This window comes from Oenanthe melanoleuca, chromosome 1 (assembly GCF_029582105.1).
Source record: "Oenanthe melanoleuca isolate GR-GAL-2019-014 chromosome 1, OMel1.0, whole genome shotgun sequence".
Classification (NCBI taxonomy): Eukaryota; Metazoa; Chordata; class Aves; order Passeriformes; family Muscicapidae; genus Oenanthe; species Oenanthe melanoleuca.
The window spans coordinates 58,788,640-58,809,181 of record NC_079333.1 but is presented as its reverse complement, the minus strand read 5'-3'; positions in this window follow the sequence as shown (position 1 = coordinate 58,809,181).

Here is a 20,542-nt window from a genome sequence, read left to right as displayed (position 1 = left end):
GAGGTGGCAGGAACATCACTTCCTCCCCTTATATTTATTACATGTGCCTTCACAAATGGTTGCCCGGGATCACTGAATGTGAGTCTGTGCAAGTGGGTGAGAAGAAAAGTGCCTCTGGAGAATTGTTCTCCAAAATACTCCAGCTCAACATGGTCAACAGCACTGAGGGTTGACATAGGGATTGAAGCACCAAATCAAGGATCCAGATGCAACATCATCACTGAACATAATCAGCCTGAACCTCTGCCCATATAGAAATTGTACAGGACTCCAACCCACTGTGAAACCAAGCCACTAAGCAAAATTTTATTCTACAAGTTCAAGTTCAGTGAAAGCAACAGACTCTTTGAACCATCACCCTAGTGTTTCAGAAGAGGAATCTGAGACAGCCACACCATAAAATCAGCCCTACAGGCTAGGAGGTAATACACAGTTTAGATGTATTAGGTGTATTTAGATGTATAGATAATTCATGAGACTACTTAACTAGGTGCATAAAATTCCAGTTTGAGGCAGTTGTATAAATTACGTTGACGGGATTATGGTCAGAGTGTAAAACCACAGTATTTTTTAATACAAAGTGGGTTCAAAGATGAAAATCAAAGAACAGTTTATTTCATTTGGTACACAAAGATGATTTATAAAATGAAGAGATGATATTTTCCCAAACAATATTTCACACTCTAACATTGGTGGAAGAAGAAAGTCAAAGTGCAGTTCAGGCTCCATACTTCAGAGCTGCTGTTGCATTCAGACCATGTCACACAGAGATCAGTATGCACAAATTGGTACCTGGGGACAGCCCAGGAAACATTAGAAAGTGTAAACATGTTTTGCAAGCGGGTCTTTGAGCATACAGCCCAAATTGAATCTAACTTCACAAAAGTGGAAATCTTGCAGTTGTTTAAAGGTAAATTATCTTCTGAGATGAGTTATTTTTTCACAGAGGACAGCTAATTTACTGAGATTTGACCTCCTGCCCCTTTGCTGACATGTACTGAATGTGAGTCTAGCCCAAGGGTAATGAATGGTGTTTGAATGAGAGATGTTTTACACCAAATTGTGACAAGGGTAATAGCATGTCACTGAGACTACAACAAATGTCAGGAAAAGGCTGAAATCATAATGGTTTTAGAGTAATCATTATTTGCTGGTGGAAAAACTGCAACAGATTAATTCACCACATATCTAGTGTGAATGTGGTACAGCTTGATGGAATGTGAGCACAAGTAGTGTGTCATTGTTCCCTAGTCTTAACACATAAAGTCCAAATTGATGTAGCAGTTACACATCAACTAGTAGCATATTACATTCTTTGAAGAACCACATTGAAATTCATTTTGTATTAGGTCTTTTCACCTTGTTATGAATAAAAAGAACATGACACTGATTACATATATAAATCTTTATAAATTCCTGGCATATAGAATGAATGCTGAAACAAAACAAGGAATTCAGACTTTTGAATAGAAAATTAACGTCTTTTTTTTTTTATTTTTCCAAAGAGAAGTGATGCAGGAAAGAAAATTATTTCTAATTAAGTGTGATTTTTACTTCATGAAACCGAATTAGATTATATTCCTGGTGGTTGTCCTGTTCTTCCCTCAAGTCATCATGACTCAATAATGTAAGAAACAGGAATAAAGGCCTTTTAATTTTTTCATTTATTTGTTTAATACCTAGATATTGAGTTCAGCAAGAGACTGAGAAAGCTAACTCAAGACAGTAAATAAAATAGATTATCAAACAGCTGGAAGAAACCTAAACTGATACCTCCTAGAGCTGCAGTCCCAAAATATTTTTGCCTTTATACATCTAATTAAAGCAATTGTATGCATAAATTGCTATTCTTTTTTTTCTACTGATAACGTAAAAATAATTATAACGCTTTTAAGCCATCCAAGATGTTTCTGGTAGACATTTTCACTAAAGTTGATATATCTCTGACAGTTGGCATGTCACTTTTCTGTCCTGGCACACATTTTAGTCCTAACTGGATTGGATGTTACCCTGGCATTTTTCCTTGCTGTACAATATGGAATAATAAAGATAAGGGTCAGAACACAGAAAACTCATATTTATATGCTAATCCTGTATCAACCTGCTTACTCTTAAATGCCTTTAAACCCCAGAGTAACTCATTTGGGAGTCTGTAGGATCAAAGACTAACAGCCTGCATTTTTTTCAAAAGACATGCTGATCCATGACATCAAAACCAGAGATGTTAAATGCTACACTTCTATTTTTTGCAGCAACTATTCCATAGGTTACTGCATACTAGTCCAAGCAGCAAGTACAGAAGAGAAAGGCTAGAACTCCATTAAAACCTCACCTCTAGCAAGAAGCTGAAAGATATGGCAAACTGTGAGAAAGTTCCTTTACTGAACTGGAGGAAATTGGCAATCTAGATTTCTTGGTTTAAAGACCATTATCAGCATCAGCCAGCCAGCAGGTGAATTAAAATTTGTCATGGTTTAACACCCATCAGTGGGATGAGAGAGAGAATCAAACCAGAAAAACCAGAATAAAAATGTGTCTGCATTGTTGCTGCTAGATGGATGGAGAGTGCTGCACACAATTACACAAAACAAGAACAAACCATGGTTAGCTGGCATTTAATTTTTCAACCATATGAAAACTTTCATAAGCTCACTTTCAAACAAAAGGAAACCCCCAAGTCATAATTAGTGCTAGGTTTTTCAGTTAGATTGCAGAGTTGTTTAGAATAGTTGTACGAATTAGTCAGAATTGGTACTGGGATGTGAAACAATCAGAAAAAAAGTTGTATAGACTAAAAAAGAAAAACAGTGGGTCAATTCAAATTTTATGGCCAGCAATCAGGTTCTTGGTCTAAATTAGCTACATCATCATGAGATGGCATTGTGTGCAGTGTACATAAAAGTAAGAACTACAGTGGTGCTAAGGTAATGGGATAAAAATGGTATTAGAATACTGGACACGTCAAAAACCTTGTCTTGTTCTTAGCACAATCATTGCTTAGCAGAAAATATCTTATTTTCTGCTCTGTTCTAAATCTTATAATGTCTGTAAAAAATAACTTTTAAACCCACTATTTTGATTTACTGGTGGTTTTTGGAGAAACTTTTCTGGACTCAAAGATGATGATAGTTATTGCAAGCATTTAATGTAATACACAGCCTTGAAAGAAGGAGATGAATGTGAAAACAAGAAAAAGAGGGTCTAGAATAGCAGTGTCAGAATTAAAACAAATAAGTTTCTTTTTTTTTTTACTTCTTTTAAATGCCTCATCCAGAATCACAGCTTAATATCAAAATATATTTTCTAGTTAAACATTAATATATAATTTCATATAACTCAGAGCTTTCATCTAATTGCAAACTTCAGCCAATCAGCCTAGAGTATAACTGCATAAACAAGCCCAAAGTGAGCCTTGAATATCCAGGATGATAAAGAGGACCTCTTCTTTCAATCATGGATCTGGATACTTGCTGTATAATATGGACCTAAGCACCTTTGATACTGTTATGCATTTTATTTAGACTGCTTACGACACAAAACCAGAGAAATTTGATTTGTGATTAACTGTGTCACTTAATCCGTTTATAACCACTGTACCTGAAACAAAACATGTAGAAATCAGACTCAAGTATCTGTCCTAAAAGAGTAATGCAATCATAAAATAGAATATAGATAAGAGATTTCACTCTCCATCTGAAACACAAAGAAAACAAAAGGTTGAAGCTGCTAATTCTGACAGCTCTCAGTTAACTGCCAGAGCTCCACAGACCTCTCTTTGTATTCATGAATCTGTGCTGACTTCCATGAAGCCAAGATTCATCTTTTATTAAAACATAATATGTGAAATGAACGTTCTTTAATTTTCTTTCAAATAGCCATCTTCAGCTCTGTTAACTCTATTGAATTCCACTCTGTATCATCCAGGTCATATCTCATTCCCCAGCTCCAAACATCCATCAAAGACTAAAAGGTTCTGGCCTATTTTACACATTTTTAATTATTTTATAAAGGCTGAAAAGACACAAAATTCAGTTTGTGAAAATCTTAACAGAAAAGATTTTAATGTCAATGTCAGGCACAGCAATATAAATGACATCACAAAATCATTAAATCAGATTAGCAACGATTTTTAAAGAAATGACTGGTATTACATCCCAGCCAAAAAGAAAATGTGAGGGGGAAAAAAAGTCACACAGAAGGACTAAGCTGTACTTTCCTTTACTAGGAACCGTTTTGGAGCAGCTGTGCAAGTTTCCTTGTTGTTCTACCTTTTCCTCACTGTTTTAGCTTTTACTTTTGCTATTTTACAATTTTATTAGGACAGTGGATTAAACAATTTAGATGAGAGCATTTACTCACTCTCAAAAATAGATTAATATGATTTTACAGGGCACTGAAATCATACACAAAAGTAAAAATTTCCTTCAAACTAAGGCAAAGAAAACTTAAAATTGAATAGAAAATGGCAAAGGACAAGTAAGCACATTGCCTAGAAACATAATTTACATCAAGATCTGGAGTATATTAATCAAATAAATAGCCTCAGTGCAACAAAAAGCTTTATTAAAAGATTGATGACAATAAGCAAGCAATCTATTCTGAATTTATCAGCTTTCTCTGATACTGAGTGGCTCCTATTAACTCTCAGCAAAATCTTAGCAAAACAAATTCTAGGATTAATAAAATATTTTTTCTCCATGCTATAATTATAGAGCGATACAAACTCAACAATCAACTTAAAGAGAAGATTTTATTATCACATAAACCCTAATGTAAATTTCACATATACATATAAATTTTAATACCTGAAAATGATGTATGAATAATAAAGTGTTGGTTAAACTTCTAATGCTTCAATATTAATCTTTTTCTCCTCATCATGTCTGTATATCATAAACCTTTAATGCACCTTGACTCACAAGGATAAAAAACTTTAAAAATTTCCATTTCCTTTGCTACTTTGCAGTATCCAAACAACACAAAGTTTGCACAGAACTCAGTGTTCTTGTATCATCTCATAAGTGTCTAGGGAAGGGCAACAAGGTCAATGAATGGTTTTGAACAAGAATCCTGTGAAGAGTGGCTGAGGGAGCTGGGGGTGTTCAGCCTGGAGAAGAGGAGGGTGAGGGGTGAACCTTATTGCTGTCTACAACTACCTGAATGGAATATTTTATTTTATCAGACAAAAATTTTTCCAAGTAGTCTAATTTCCCTACTTCCATGTACAATGTATCTCTTCCTTAACCTTATTCCAGTAATTTTTGGAATTTTTACTGGCTGCCTGGGTTCACAAACTCTACACACTTATCTCAAAATAACAGAAAAAATAGGAAAACATGCCACAATTACAGCTTTTTACCATGTGTGTTGCAGAGCACAGATTAAAAAACAAAACAAAACAAAACAAAACAAAAAAACCCAAAAAAATAAAAACAAAAAAAAAAAAAAAAAAAAAAAAAAAAAAAAAAAAAAAAAAAAAAAAACATCTGATGCAAAACCTTTTACCACCTTACTTTAGCTTCCCAAATAACTTCCTGGAAACAGGGTAGAAGGTATCAGCCAAATGCTAAGATGAAGGACTAACTCCAAGTCTACCTCTATGGGAGAAAGAAATGCCAAATATTTGTGGTAGGAGCATGATACTACCACAAAGCTACAGTGGAAGAGAGCAGTGTCCCTTCCTCCTGTTGAAGTTGGGGTGCTGCACACTGAGTGTCTGGACATGAAATGAAGTGGGAAGGCAGCAAGAGGGACCTTGTCTGAGTAACCTGGTGATAAGGTGTCGACACTGGAAAGTGCTGAATTCAAACTTGTTTAGGATTTCCCTACTTATCCCACTAGGGTCTATTATCCTCTTCAGCTGCATCTCTCCACTGAGAATAGATGAAACACAAAGTATGCTTTTAAATTTGAGGCCTAAATTTAAGTGGGATGAATTTGGACCTAAGTACCTGTACTAGACAGGCTCATCCAAGGTAGAGGAATTCATCTGCTTTTTGGCAGAGCTCTGGGGGAAGGTGAGTAGGCAGAGCATATATCAAGGGGAGCGGGAGGAGGACTACTGGAATTTTATCCTTTTATCCAGGCTCAACAGGCAGATTGGAAACATGATCAAGGATTCCATATTCTTTCTTCATTTGGCTGAACACGGTGACTGTAAGAGACAATGGTGAATAGTTTCAGCTGGATGCAGAAGGTAAGTCTCCATCCACTGTGACTGCCCCACCTTCCCAGTGCCCTGGTATAGTAGGTGCAAGGCTGTGCAAACAGAACCAAACAATGACACTGGAGATGTTGATCTAGGCCAGAGGTGTCACTGAGGTTTACTCAGTCTATGTCCTGTGTCAAAACTGCTTCAAAAATGGAAAAAAAAAAGACTCCTTTCTGAAGACCAGACGTGTAGACAGACCCCCTTAGGGAGCTCTGCTGCTTCCCTAGAAACCAGGATGAAGATGAGAAGAGAAAGCTGCTACCAGGAAAGGCACACCATTGTTTGAGGGACAGTGTGCTGGCATGGTCCTTCTGCCTGCCATCTCAGTGGAGATAGGGGATGGAGAACTGCAACAGAGATGCCAGGGATATTGGTTTGTTAGAAACCATGGAAGTGCCTAAGGCTGGTCACACATAAAGTCACGCTTCTCCTCCAGAAATGTGGTACCACCAATAGCCCAACAGAAGTGCAACTACACCAATGCACCTAGAATGAGCAAAAAAACCCTAGAGGAGCTGGAAGGTGCTGTGCAGTAGGAAAATACCAGTTGTCATCACAGAAACATGGTGCTTGGCTCACAACTGGATGCTGCAGAGGCTACAAAGTGTTCAGAAGGGATAAACAAGGACAAAGAGGCAGAGGGGTAGCCTATAATTTTATGAGCATTTTGACTCTTCAAAGTTTATTGATGGTGATGATAGGGTAAAGTGTTTATGTGTAAGAACTAGTGTAAAGGCTAACAAGACCTATAATGGTGCATTCCATCCAGAATATAGCTGGGAGAACTGTCATTATCACGATCCCAAAAAGCTGTGGTGAATGGAGTTAAATCTAGTTGGCAGCTTGACACTCAATTACACTTTAATCTCCAATATTTCTACTGCTTATAACAGTGGTCATATTCTCACTTTATTTTTCTTGGGTCAGCAGGTTTACCAGAAAAATATAAAGATACCTTTGGGAAAGGACTGTTATTAGATCAGTCATTCTCGCCTTCTCATAGAAAATAAATAACTGTATTTATTACTGCAATTTACAGTAAAGAACAGAGAGCAAAGATATTTAAAATATATTTTATTGAGGTTTGCTTTGAAATAACTGTGTTTTTATTTTCTGTACCACCTCATCTTCATGATTATCAATGGATCTGAAAACAGGACAAGCCATTAGACAGTAATTTGAAGATGAAAGCATACAGAAAACTTCTTGATCTGCCTATAAAACTGAAAATATTCAGGGGCTTGGGGGAAAGGGGACATGACTTCTCCACTGTTTCATGTGAAGTACTCTGAGCACATATGAAAATGATCTTTTTTCTCATATCTATTAGCAACCTGAGTTGTCGAGAGTGAGAGTATATTCTTTACCAAATATAAAGAAAGTGAGAGTGGAAAGGAATAAAGATCTTAGCATAAAAATTTAAGTTGGATGCACTGAAATTTTAGTGTAGGTAGAGAATATTGAAGATGAATGGCAAATCAATTCATTATGCCCATACCCTTAATCCAAGGCCCTGCACTCAATAGCTTCTCAAAAGGAGTTTTCATGTTGTAAGAAAACATGTCACGGTAAAGAACATTTTTAGTTTTTGTGCTTTAAAGCTCATTGTTGTCTTAGAACTTCCTGATATACAATTACAAATACCCAAGCAATGATCTTGATATTAAAAATGCAGTTGAAATACGGGGGATGTAAACACCTTGCAGAGTAAAGTAGGTCTGGCTGTTTAAATTCAGATTATTTTCTTTGAACCCAAAATTTCCATTTCTCACAAATTTTGGCTTAAGCTTCAAGCCTGAATGTCTCAAAAGACACTTGCCTTGAAAAACAGTGAATCTGGACTCACTTAAAACTGCACCTATTTTCAGTTAAAATATTTACTTGATTTTTTTTTTTTAATGAATTAATGTTTATCATTTCGTATTTCTCTTATTTTAGCATTCTATGTCATTACTGAGGAAAAAAATGTGGGATAGATCACTGTAGACTAGCAAATCTAGGGCAAATTATACTCTCCGAGATTCTAAGACAAATTTCCACGTATCTGAAATTCTAGGACAATTTCCCATATTTAAATTCCTCTTTGTAAAAAAATTCTCACAAAGAGAGAAAATTCATGGGGGAAGGGAAAAAATCATACATTTTGTCCAAATACTTAAAGGCCAAATAAAAATTGACCTTCAGAATTACTGCTTTTAACTTTCTCTACCAGTATGTGCTAGGGATGAGTTTTAACCTGTTGCTGTTTATTTAAAGGAACTAATGAATTTGGTTCAGAATCGCTAATAATTTTTTATGGTGTAAGTAACAAATGTACTAATGGAATTTCACTGCTCCAAGATTAAAATCTAAAAAATATAATACACCCGTGCTTTTTTAAACATGTCACTTGGTTCAGGCTCCAGTGTTTACAGTAATCCACAGCAACAGCAGATGCAACATCAGATATCATTGAATCTCTGCTCAGCAGGAAGAATTCAACTACACACATTTCTGCACAAGACGTAGCCTGAGAAAGTCCAAATCCTGTTATGTCATTCTCCTGATATGCTGCAGGATTCTGGCTCTTGAGTAGGAGCTGAGTGAAATAATTTTCTGTACAATTACTTGGATAGCACCTGCATACTTCAAAGCACATATAAGTGTTATAGTTCCACTAGCATTTATTCTGAAGTGTTACCAAAGTTGATTGCAATGATTTTAATATATTTCTGTATCTACTTAAAAATTCCATTGCTCCATGAAACCCACGTTAGTCCTTCAGCCTTTTAAGTGCTCCATTCCCCTTAGTAGATCTCCACTGAACTCACCAGTTTGTCATTATCTCCCTCGAGCTGTGAGCCCTAAGCTAGACACAGGACTCCAACAGATCTCCTATATGCTGAGAAGAGATGAACAATCGCTATCCTGGAGCTTTTGCCTTTCTTGGATTCAGCCCAGTATGCAGCTGGAATTCCTCTCCCTTGGGAATGAATATATTAGATTTTTTTCAAGGTATTGGAGTACTGCCCTGAACATCACAACTTCTGAAAGATGATGGCAACCTTTTAATGACAGCAGCCAGCTCACCTTTGACTGCATCATCTGTACATGTGCAGTTTACTGAATTAATGACCAACTCAGCCCTACTTGATGAAAAAACTGTATATAATGGATTACTTACATTAGCAGGACTTTGTGATCTTACTGTGTCTACTCATTGAGTAGAGTGGGACACAAGATGCATTAGTAAAGTTTGTCAGCTTTTCCAAAAGAAACACTCAGATGGCCAAAAAACGTGCTGGGCAGGGCTTTTCCTAATAATTTTTTTTTACCATCATACTGGTGTTTTATTCTGCAAAAAAAACTGGGAAATCTTTTTTATCTTGTTTAGGCCAGCAAGAAATAAATTTAACAGTTTCTTTCTGGTTTGCTCCAGAACAGGAAATTTTTTTTTTTGCTTACATGAGCTGGTAATTCTGTTGCCCTTTTATTTGACAGCCCTGCCTGTACTGCGTTCCCATAGACAGCAGTTTGTTCTTTTCTCCATTTTGAGAGAGATTAAAATCTTTTGTCTTACCTATAAACAGGATCTCTCAACAGATACTATTAAGAGCAAAAAAAAAACCAAACTAAAGACAAAAATAGGCATTTCAGAAGTCCCTAGGTAATTTCAAGCTCGAGTCTGAAGGTGAAAGCCCAAATCATTAAATTAAAGAGACAAACCCAGGAAGGATTTTTAAGCAGTTCCTATTTATGCTGCTCTTTCTTAATTAGCTGAATATATATTGACAAATGTGGAAGTGAACTGCTGGCCTGCTGGACCTTCACACCTTCTGTGGCAGATGGTAGTCTTGGTTACAGTGAATGTTTCATATTTTTTTAAGAATAAATAAAAGAACAGGAAAGAATGAATGCATCATTACTGTCTCTTTGAGCCAGTTCCTTACAAAACTGGAAATCAAATTCAGTCCTAAGTCAGGACAGGCAAATAAACAGTTTGGGTCTCAGTGTTAAGTCATTAAGCAGACCCTCATTTTCCTATGAAGATCTAAAATCTCCCCTCATCCAAAATTAGGGAGTGCTTGTATGGTGAGTTTTGCTTTAGTCTAATTTTGAATCATTATTATTATTATTATTATTATTATTATTATTATTATTATTATTACTTCATAAAGAAAATAGATAGTAATAATAAAATTATCTTTAAAGATTTTAGATCTTCAGGGGAAAAAATTATTTAAACTCTTTCAGCTGTAGTTCCCTATTCTAACTCTGTACAGATTTTTGAAGTTGCAGCCCATGAAGCATTTGCTTTGTTCACAAAGAGCAAATAAAGAGACTGATTACTAAGCAGGGAAGTGTCATCTAGGTCTGCACAACTCCCCTTTCATGGCCCTTGAAAATGTAGAAGCAAGTGTTGAAAAGGCCAATCTTGTTTCTTAACTTCTGTATAAGAAAGTGCATTTCAACCTCAGGCTGACCCTAGTTTTTTCTATTTAAGCTACTGGAACAAATGAAAATATTAAAACTGTAACAGTAAGAAACTCACAAGGAGGACACAACAAAGAGAGAAAGAAGAAGAGGGAAAGGCCTCATGAAAAGAGAATAAAAAGAAGGAGGCAAATGCCCCAAAGTGAGAATTGTAGAGGAGGCACTGTCTGTGTGTTTGACCTCTGCTGCAAAAGGATCTATTGAGACAAATAAAGATTCCTATTGCTTGGGATTTTAGACAATTTCCCTGAATATTTTATGTGGCCTTTCTAGTCCTTTTACAATTGTTGGAAACTTTTTTTCTGATTCTAAATAATATTAAAATATTGTCATGAAATTCAATGAGTCTCACAGGTGGAAGGAGGGGAAAAGAGTAGAAAAAAAAGAGTAGAAACAGTTCTGCCATAACACATCTGATATTTTATTGAAGCATTTGGAATTAATGGCATGCAGAAAATCTGTAAAGTAAAAAAAAAAAAAACAAAAAACAAAAAAACCCAACAAACTTTGCCATTAACTTACCTGATTGTTACAATGCATTCTATCTTAAAGCATTTATAGATCCTAAGACTGTGCTTGCCTAAAATATTGTGTTACAAAGCTATTGTCACTCCAAGCTCCAAGTATAGTCAGGAAAATTTTAGAGTTGTAGAGCTTCACAGTCCTACTTGAGAAAGATAACCAAATAAACAAGTTAACCCATAAGATATATTTTTTGACATCTTTGAAAGCACTTACACAAGTCTTAAATAATTAATATTTCCAAGATAACTTAAGCTGTGATTACCATTTTTCTGATGGCAAATATAATGCAAATAAAGCACAGGAAAGTGAGACAATGTCAAATTCAAGATTAAGATATTGATGCTCCTTCTAGTTTATTACACAATGTTGCCAATTTGTTCTCTTTCTCTGATTCTTTGCCTTGACTAGCAAAGATTGCAAAGTCTCAGAAAGTCTTTGAGGGTAAAGAGGGTGTTCTGATAAATGCCATTGTCACTCAATGGTGAAAGGGAAAATGTATCACCTGTACAGTACATGCACTGCAGGGAAGCCTCTGAGCTTCTTACATGAACATGGCTCAAATACACACAGTAAATCTACCATGAGAGGACACACAATTTTGTACAATTTGTACAAGCATTGCTCATGCAGTGCAGAGCACAAATACATGGGTTTTTTCCCTCAGAAATCCTGGTTAGAAACAATAGATCCCTATGAAAATGAAAATCCTAACAAGCTGGGTACATCTAATGAGAAACAATGGGTGCTCCATCAGTTTTTAGGAACTGCCTCTGTTAAGACATGAGCTCACTGATGGTGCCTATTCTTGCAATAAAAATTAGGTTAATGAATGGAACTAAATCTGATAATAAAGTTATTTAAAAGAGTATCATTTTTTTAAGAGGCAAAGTTAAATCAGTTTTGTTTTGTTACAGACATATTACATCAACCATGCAAAAACATCCAGTCTTCCTTTCTATTCCACAATTTGAAAGTAAATGTTTCATTAAAAAAAGTAGAAATCCCAGAATACTTTTACAGTACAATTCATTAACCTTGAGGGAAGATCTGAACATCAGAATATTTGAGGGAAGCCTGAATATTGGACTAAGCTAGTAGATCTCAAAATTTATGAAGATCAGTGATCAAATTCATTAACTCCCATCTACTCTGATGATGCAAGGACCTACTAGCCTGCACAAGTAAACACATTTTAAAGTAGATTTCTGTTTCAATGCTAGTATAAAGAGGTGGAGAGGTAGATAGATAGATAGATAGATAGATAGATAGATAGATAGATAGATAGATAGATAGATAGATAGATATAGATGATATAGATGATATAGATGATATAGATATAGAATAGATATAGATATAGATACAGATACAGATACAGATATAGATATAGATATAGATATAGATGATATAGATATATAGATATAGATATAGATATAGATATAGATATAGATATAGATATAGATATAGATAGATATATAGATATATATATAGATATAGATAGATATAGATAGATATAGACAGATAGAGATATAGATAGAGATATAGATAGATAGATAGATGTAGTTATAGATTTAGATATAGCTATCTATTAAATGCATAGATATCTACCAAGACATATAAGAGAGTAAGTTAATTCACAACAGCGAAAGTCCATGAATATTTGCATGAATACACTGTAGATATTGCTTATATAAAAGCTGTTTCTTAATGATTATTCTTTCTGATTCCCCAGGATACCACTTATAAGAGGTCCAATTAAAGGGGAAAAAACCCAAAACCATAAACTACCCCAAACAAACAAAACAAAATCATTGCTTCCTGTCTAGTTAGGCTAGATACTCATGATAATCTCAGTTGCCTAGCAGAAAGCACATTAATGAAAAAATAATAGCAGTTTTAGATTAAACAGCAGGCTATTAAAAAAATTAGAGATAGAAGGCAGTATTAAAGAGTGCCATAAATCTTTTGCAGAGTTTTAAAGATATATTCTGTTAGGGTTACATTCAGTTATAACAATGGACACTCATAAGCAGGTGTATGCTAACAACTGGCACCCAGCAGTGTCTCAACTGTCACATTTGTTTAGATCTCTTAGCCATAAATCCCTTTTTCATATATTTAGAAACTTGCTAAAATAAGCTATCAGCTATTAAGAGTCTCCTGCTGTGAAAATGGCTTTTCTAAAATATTTCTACTTTCTAGTCCCAACAATTTCTGCCCAATAATGTTTCTGAGGACACATTAGCCTTTGTTACTGACCCCTATATAAGGGCTATCTTCACAACCCTGTAGAATAAACACAGAAATAAAACAATCTATTAGGAGAAAGAAATTATCAAACTGTAGAGGCATTCGTCTTGCTCTCTGGAGACAAGAGAGAGCTGGGATTATTCAGATTGGACGAAAGATTCTGGGGAGACCTTAGAGAAGCCTTTCAGTGCCTAAAGGGGATTACAAGAGAACTAGAGAGGGAATTCTGCAAGAGCATGTAGTGATAGGGCAAGTGATAATGGCTTTAAACTGAAAGTGGGTAGATTTATGTCAGACATTAGGAACAAATTCTTTATTGTGAGGTTAAGGGGCACTGGAACAGGTTGTTCAGACAAGTTGTGGGTGTCCCATCCCTGGAAGGGCTCAAGGCGAGGTTGCACAGGTCTTTGAATAACTTGGTCTAGTGGAAGGTGCCAATGTCAGGGGAGTTGGAACTAGATGATCTTTAAGGTTCCCTCCAATCCAGGTCATTCTACGATTCTATGATTCTATGACTCATCTGCTAAGGAAATCCAAGAATGGACTAAATTCCTATAACAGTGCCAGTAACCAATGCTGAGATTGGTTGCTGTTTAATATTTAAAGATTTATGTCAATGTGCCAGGGAAATAAGAGCTTAAATACCTGTCATTGTATTATTATCTCACATGGGAATTTAATTCAACAAAATGTTGTACATACTCCCTTACCTAACTGGATATTGGGCCATTCTTTATCACTTCTTTTTAATTTCATGTAAATGTAGAGGAACTCATGGGAATTCTTCATTTTCAGTGCAGAGCAAGCTCTGTAAAGGGTAAGAATTGATGTTGCTGTCATGCCAATCAAAGCTAAAAGCTTTTTTCAGTGAGTACTCAAATCAAGCTGATATGAAATATCATTTCTTTCCTACCTCATGGCTGAAAGTGCTATAAATTTACAGTTATCAGGAAAAAAGACTGTGTGCATTTTGCAGGAACCACCTAAGCTTAAGTACTGAAAATTGAAAAAGAATGAAAAGCAAAAGCAGGAGTATTCAATAATTTTAATTTTATTATGAAAAATACAATTATTAGAGTCCAAAATGCAGTAGCTACAATACACAGAGGTAACAAAAAGCGTTGTGACACAAAGTATAATATGCACTAACTTGTTCCAGAGAATAAAAGTGTTCTCTGACAAAATTCTGATTTCATCTAAGGGCATCTCAGAAAAATTTTAAAATTTAAAAAACAACCCAAAAAAAACAACCAAACAAAAGAAAACTACAACAAACAAACAAAACCAACAACAACCTAACAGGAGTTCATGAGTTGATCATTATCTAACAGGTATGTCTTTTGATAGTGGTAAAGTTATGGCTTTAAAATTTTATTTTTCTGGGTAAAATGGAATAAAGATAAACCATTATATTTTACAGATATGTGTAATTACCAATATTGCAAAAGCATATTATACGGAGTAAAAATGTATTTAAAGATTTGTTCAAGATAATTGTCAGCCGTTCTCTAACTAGAACCAGAGTTCAATAGCTCTGCAGATATCTTAATGGTCTGGGTACAAATTTGAGCTAGGAATAAGGACATAAGCATTTTGAGTAAACAGTTTTAGAAAAGGAAGATAGGGAGGCATTATATCAATTCGTTTTTCAATCAATCTGGTCTTGAAAAATCTGCCTGCAAATACCATCCCACCTGAGGCAGAAGGCAGAATTATCTTGTAAAAAGGCAGAAATTGAGTTCTATTGGGTCAAAATCACCCTGAGACTTAGTTCTATGACCCAGTTACATGGAAAGCAATTCATTTATTCACACCAGAATCTTTGAAATTTAATAAAAATATGCACATCCACAATCCAGTTAATTTAATATATTTCCTCTCTATTGGCTGTAAAGGGCTAGACTGTAATTTGCACATAGACTTGTAACATTTAAAATCTAACTTAGGCAAAGGGATCTCATCAACCATTTCTATGACACACAGTCATAGAAAGCAGAGAAAATTACTTTAAACTTAACCAGATAAAGAAGTGGGTGGCATTTACCAAGCTAGGATTCTACTGGATTTTATTTAAGGAGCAACAACTACTTTAACTGTCACATCTATTTTTTTATATATATAAAAGTATTTAAAAAAATATATATGCATGTGTATAAAATAGTTTATGTTATAAAAGAGAGCATGTGCAACATATAATGCATATATAAAACACTAAACATGTACATACACGCACAATGTGTGTGGAAGTGCAGACAAAAATTAAGGCATTTTCTGAAAAGGCCAAGCAAAAGGAAAAGATTTTCTTCTTGTTAAATATTTTCCATCTAAATCTTCTGTGAACATTTACAGCTGTTAGACAGAAAAGAACCAAGAGACACCAAATACAGAAATCCAAAATCTCCGGTTTATGTGTCATGCTAGTAAAGCATTCATGCAGTGCACTGTTATATACACCCTTGGAAATAAAGCACAGTTACTTGAGCCAAATAGAAAGATGTTGAAACCCCAGAACATTAATCTGAATTTTAAAGACTGTCAAGTTAAACCTATTAAGTCAACATTGGACAAAGAAGGAAACAACTCATTTTCCAAAGAAACTTTGCATATATAAACACAAGAGAGCAAATTTAAATTAGCATAGAAAATTTCTTTGTTTCATGCTTAACTTCTCTTTACTATTACTATTACTTAATTTAAATTTTGTGCAATACACAAAACATAACAGCTCAAGGGATTTGTATTTAAAGTTTCATTGCTTTGAACTCTTTTTAGTAATAAAGGATTTTATCATGGTTTTTAATGTACATAGATAATGAAATTCTAAATACCTCTACTAAGCTGGAGATGCAAATTCAGGCAATGAAAGCAGTCCTGCAATTAAACCACAGTGAAAGTGTAAGGGACTCTAACATGCAAATGAACTTAGTCACCACTCCTAGGTCCAAGCAGAGACTTGGAATAAATCAATATGTTTTATTTTGAATATGTCCATGTTTTCAAATCAAATCAGGGATACCTTAGTCATTAAAGCAGGTATGAGCCAGAAGGCAGTTTCTCTCATGGATAGCCCCCCCAGAAAATCTTTCAACTTTACTTTGCATGTGACATTATAGCCAAGCATATTGTATGAGAACAGTTTAGGAAAGCTGAACATAAAAGAAGCAAGTAGAGCAGAAGCTGGATATGAAAACTAAGACTATCAATTCAAATTATGACTGCAATAATAATGCAAATGTAAATCATTCTTTCTGATTCAACTAGTTATATGTGATTTCCAAGAACCTCTGTCAGAATAATGGGAATAATAAAGTGGATCCCTGTTCTCATATACACCCTCAAGTGCTTCTGAGAAGTGTTGAAAATATTCCCTTGGTCCTGATGCTCTGGTAGCTTATCTTAATTGCTCTTCATTTGGCCAGGCCAAGCAATGGCAATGTAAATTCATGTCACAAGGGATTGTGTTCAGTGCACAGCATTCTAATGTCTGATTAAGAACTTCATCTTATCTCACTGCAACTGCTTAAAAAATCAATGTCTAGGGTAAAGGAGATATTGAAGCCTCTTTGAAGAGAATGCAGGGCAAGAAGCTCTTCTGGAATCTAATAGAGCCCAAAAAAGTTTAAGACTCATACCTCTCCTCATTGTTTAAAATAGAGCATAAAGAACTAACTTAGACACCTACCTTATGCATAGCAAAGGTTGGATCAGATTAATCACCCTCTTAAGGAGAAATAACCTTCCAGAGAACATCTGGCAGTACAGCTTCCTTCTCTTTTTCAATTATGTGGAGTATTTCTGCCACAAACTGTCAGATAGAATGCCTGTGCCCAACTGAGTGAACTGATATCATGAAAGCACTGCACAAATATAGCCATCTTTGAGCAAAATTTAGTAGTATTTAGAAATAGAGAGAGAGAGAGCAGAAAATAAGAATTGATGAATAAGAAAAGTGAATGTGAATATGCTTAAGATCAATTGTGATTCAAGGACAACAATATGAGAACCTCTGTTCTGGGCAGTTTCAGAGAAACACGAGGCTTTCCCAGTGCTAAAAGAGACATTTCCCTTTGTGAGTTATACTAGTTTGTTTCATCCCTTCAGCTCTTAAACTCTGCAGCAAAGTTCTCCATTTTGTCTATTTATATTTGTACCATGCAAACTTCACAGAACATACTGTAGATGCTATAGGGAACACTAACAGTAGTCCTGAGAGCAGTCAGAAGAACACTGCTGCAGAAGGAAAGTGTGCTGTATTAGCAATAATCCATGTTTGTGAATTGTATACAAAATGCTACACTGGAGATGATTGCACTCTGCTGGACTGTATAATAGTTATGCAACATCCAAGTCAAAAGGGATCATAAGGATTTCTGATGAAATCACTCTCATATCAGACTTGTCTTACTGGAGTTGCCATTCAGAACATTATAGTCACAATTTGGCTATGGGTAAATCTTCACTATGGAAGTACAAATGCTGCTCCACAGAGTCACCAATTTTTATCCTCTTACTGTGAGTGTCTGATTACTCCAGAGCTGAAAAGTCTGAAAAATCCAATAAAATATTGACAAAATGTACTTTGGAAAACGACAAATTAAAAAATTTATTCTTTCAGCTGACTGTATTTGAATTTTTTTTTTATTTCAGCCATATTTATGACTTTGAAATAATTTGATTTTTTTTTCTGAATATTTCAAATTTATAATTTTGGCATCAATACCTGTTTCAGTTTTATTTGTTTGTTTTCGGTTTTTTTTTAAAGAATCCTGACCCATCCTGGACTGGCAAATCCTAGAATCCTAGCTACAGGGCCATAGAGCAATACATAGAGTAATACATTATTTCCCACTCAAATAAATAAGCTGGTCACCAAAGAGCAGCTTTCTTTGTTTATTAAAAAGAGAAACTCCTAGTAGGCAAAAAAATCTGATATCAAGGTAAAAAAACATTTGTTCACACTGATTATTGCCTGTTTGAGACCAAGAGCATACTGTGGGTAGACCAAAATAAAAAACCAGGGTCATTTGTAGCTTAGCTCAAAGCGTTTCCCGAAGGGAAGCTGTGGCTTCTCTAAACAGTGGGAAATGTCATCTGAGGAGAGCACGCTGTTTCAAATGGTTAAGAATGGTCCTGGATTTACATAGCCATACCCCTACATGTCCAAGCAGAAAGATCACTGCTGCAAGCAAATGTGTGCAGCCATGGAACTGCTGCCCCTCCTTAAAATATAATGAGCTGATTTTCAGGTAACCAGAAATACAAAGTGAGTGTCTCATGTCTCTAAATCATTGCATGAGTAAAGTGAACAGATGCAAACCAGGCTTGTACTATTTTTTCCTGCTGTTTCAAACTCAGACTAATTATCTGGGCAAAGAGATAATTTTTTTGAAAGGATGTCTGCTCCACAAGGATATGGTTCACATAAATACCATCTCACTGCTCGCCGTACTTCCCTGTCTCCTCCCCCCCACATCCCAGCCTCCCATCTCAGGCATCTGAGAATGCTTCAGGGAGCTTTGCTGACAACTTGGGGACACACAAACAAGGAACTAGCATAGCTCAGATATTTTTTTCTCATAATCTGTAAGAAAAAACATTTTAGCCCATGACCTGCAAGAAAAACAAAGTACCAGAACCTCAGCTTCTTAGGATCAATTAAAAAGGTAAAAACACATAAAGAATCCAATTTTCCCCCAATAGAAATGGTGGCAAATAAGAGAAAAATAGCCATTATACTTTAAATGTCTACCTTTTTCAATAAATTATAGTAAGGAGGAAAAATTTTTTCAACTCTAACTGAAACATGTAAACATGGTAATGCCCATATTGTAGTTAAAATCATCATGCTCTCTTTTTTCTTTTCTCCTTAATCTGTACTCACACCTTGGAAATAACATTGATCAATCAGACCTTGCAACATACTTTGAAGGCTGCAGTAAGTGTCCCTCTGAATTAAGTTCCCATGGTTCTTTAAAGATAAACATTCCTCTACAATAGTATTAAAAAATAGTGGATAAATCTGAAAGCATGTTTTCTGGCTTGAGATGACAGAGCACCCTTTTTACTTCAAGCAGTAAGCATGAATCCAGTGGGCAGAGATCTAAATTCCTGTTTAGCCACCTACTTCTCTGTAAATAAATTTAAGTGGGATATATACCTGCTTACTTTGGACATATTAGCTTGCAGGTTTCTATTAAAAATATTGTAATCAGGATAGGTATAACTGGAACAGACACTACAGAAGATTCAGTCAAACACTGAAAGGTACATAGGATAGGTTGGTGCTAAGAAAGTTCCCTTTATCCATACTTTTACAAAATTTTGCTTTCCACTACTATTTCTAAAAGCTATTATGCAAATGTCATGTCTCTGATGCTTGCCCTCGGTGATGATTGCATTAGTCCAAAACACCCTTTAAAATTCAACAGTAGCTCTTCCAGGCTACAGCAGCAGGGTATCTTTCAAATGCATCCAGCAGAGTAGCAAAGCTGCAGTGCTTATGTTCAAGGCAAGTACCAAGTCTAAAAGCAATTTCACAGATGAAAGACAAGTTATCAACAGCATTACAGCCACACTGGCATATTTTCTTTGGAAATTATCTACCATGCTTTAGAGCATAACGATACAGTGGAAATGTACAAGTCCCTCTGCCTCTGCAGCTAGCTTCACATGTGGCTACTGAAAGCCATCAAGTCATGCCCTATACCTGTGTCGAGAGCCTGAATGACAATGGCCCTTCACTGTGCTTTGTTGTGCTGAGCTGATTGACAAAGTGACTAACTCATGCTTCAGACGGCGCGGGAGATCAATGTCACTCTCCAGAGCATCTGTAAGAAAGTTAGTGTTGTTAAGTAATCCTCAAAACACATGGCCTGCTTACTGAGCTTGTGTGCAGCTCAGACAAACATTTTCATTAACTTTTCAGTTCTTCCAAGCCCTAGAGGAAACGTGCCTCAGCTTTTGTTGCTCAAGACGTGTATTTCTAGTAGCAACAGGAGACAAGCAATGCAATATCTGACTCCAGCAGCCAGTGTCATAGGCCACTTGGCTGGATTTCTCCTCCTTCTTTCTACTCAAACTAAAATG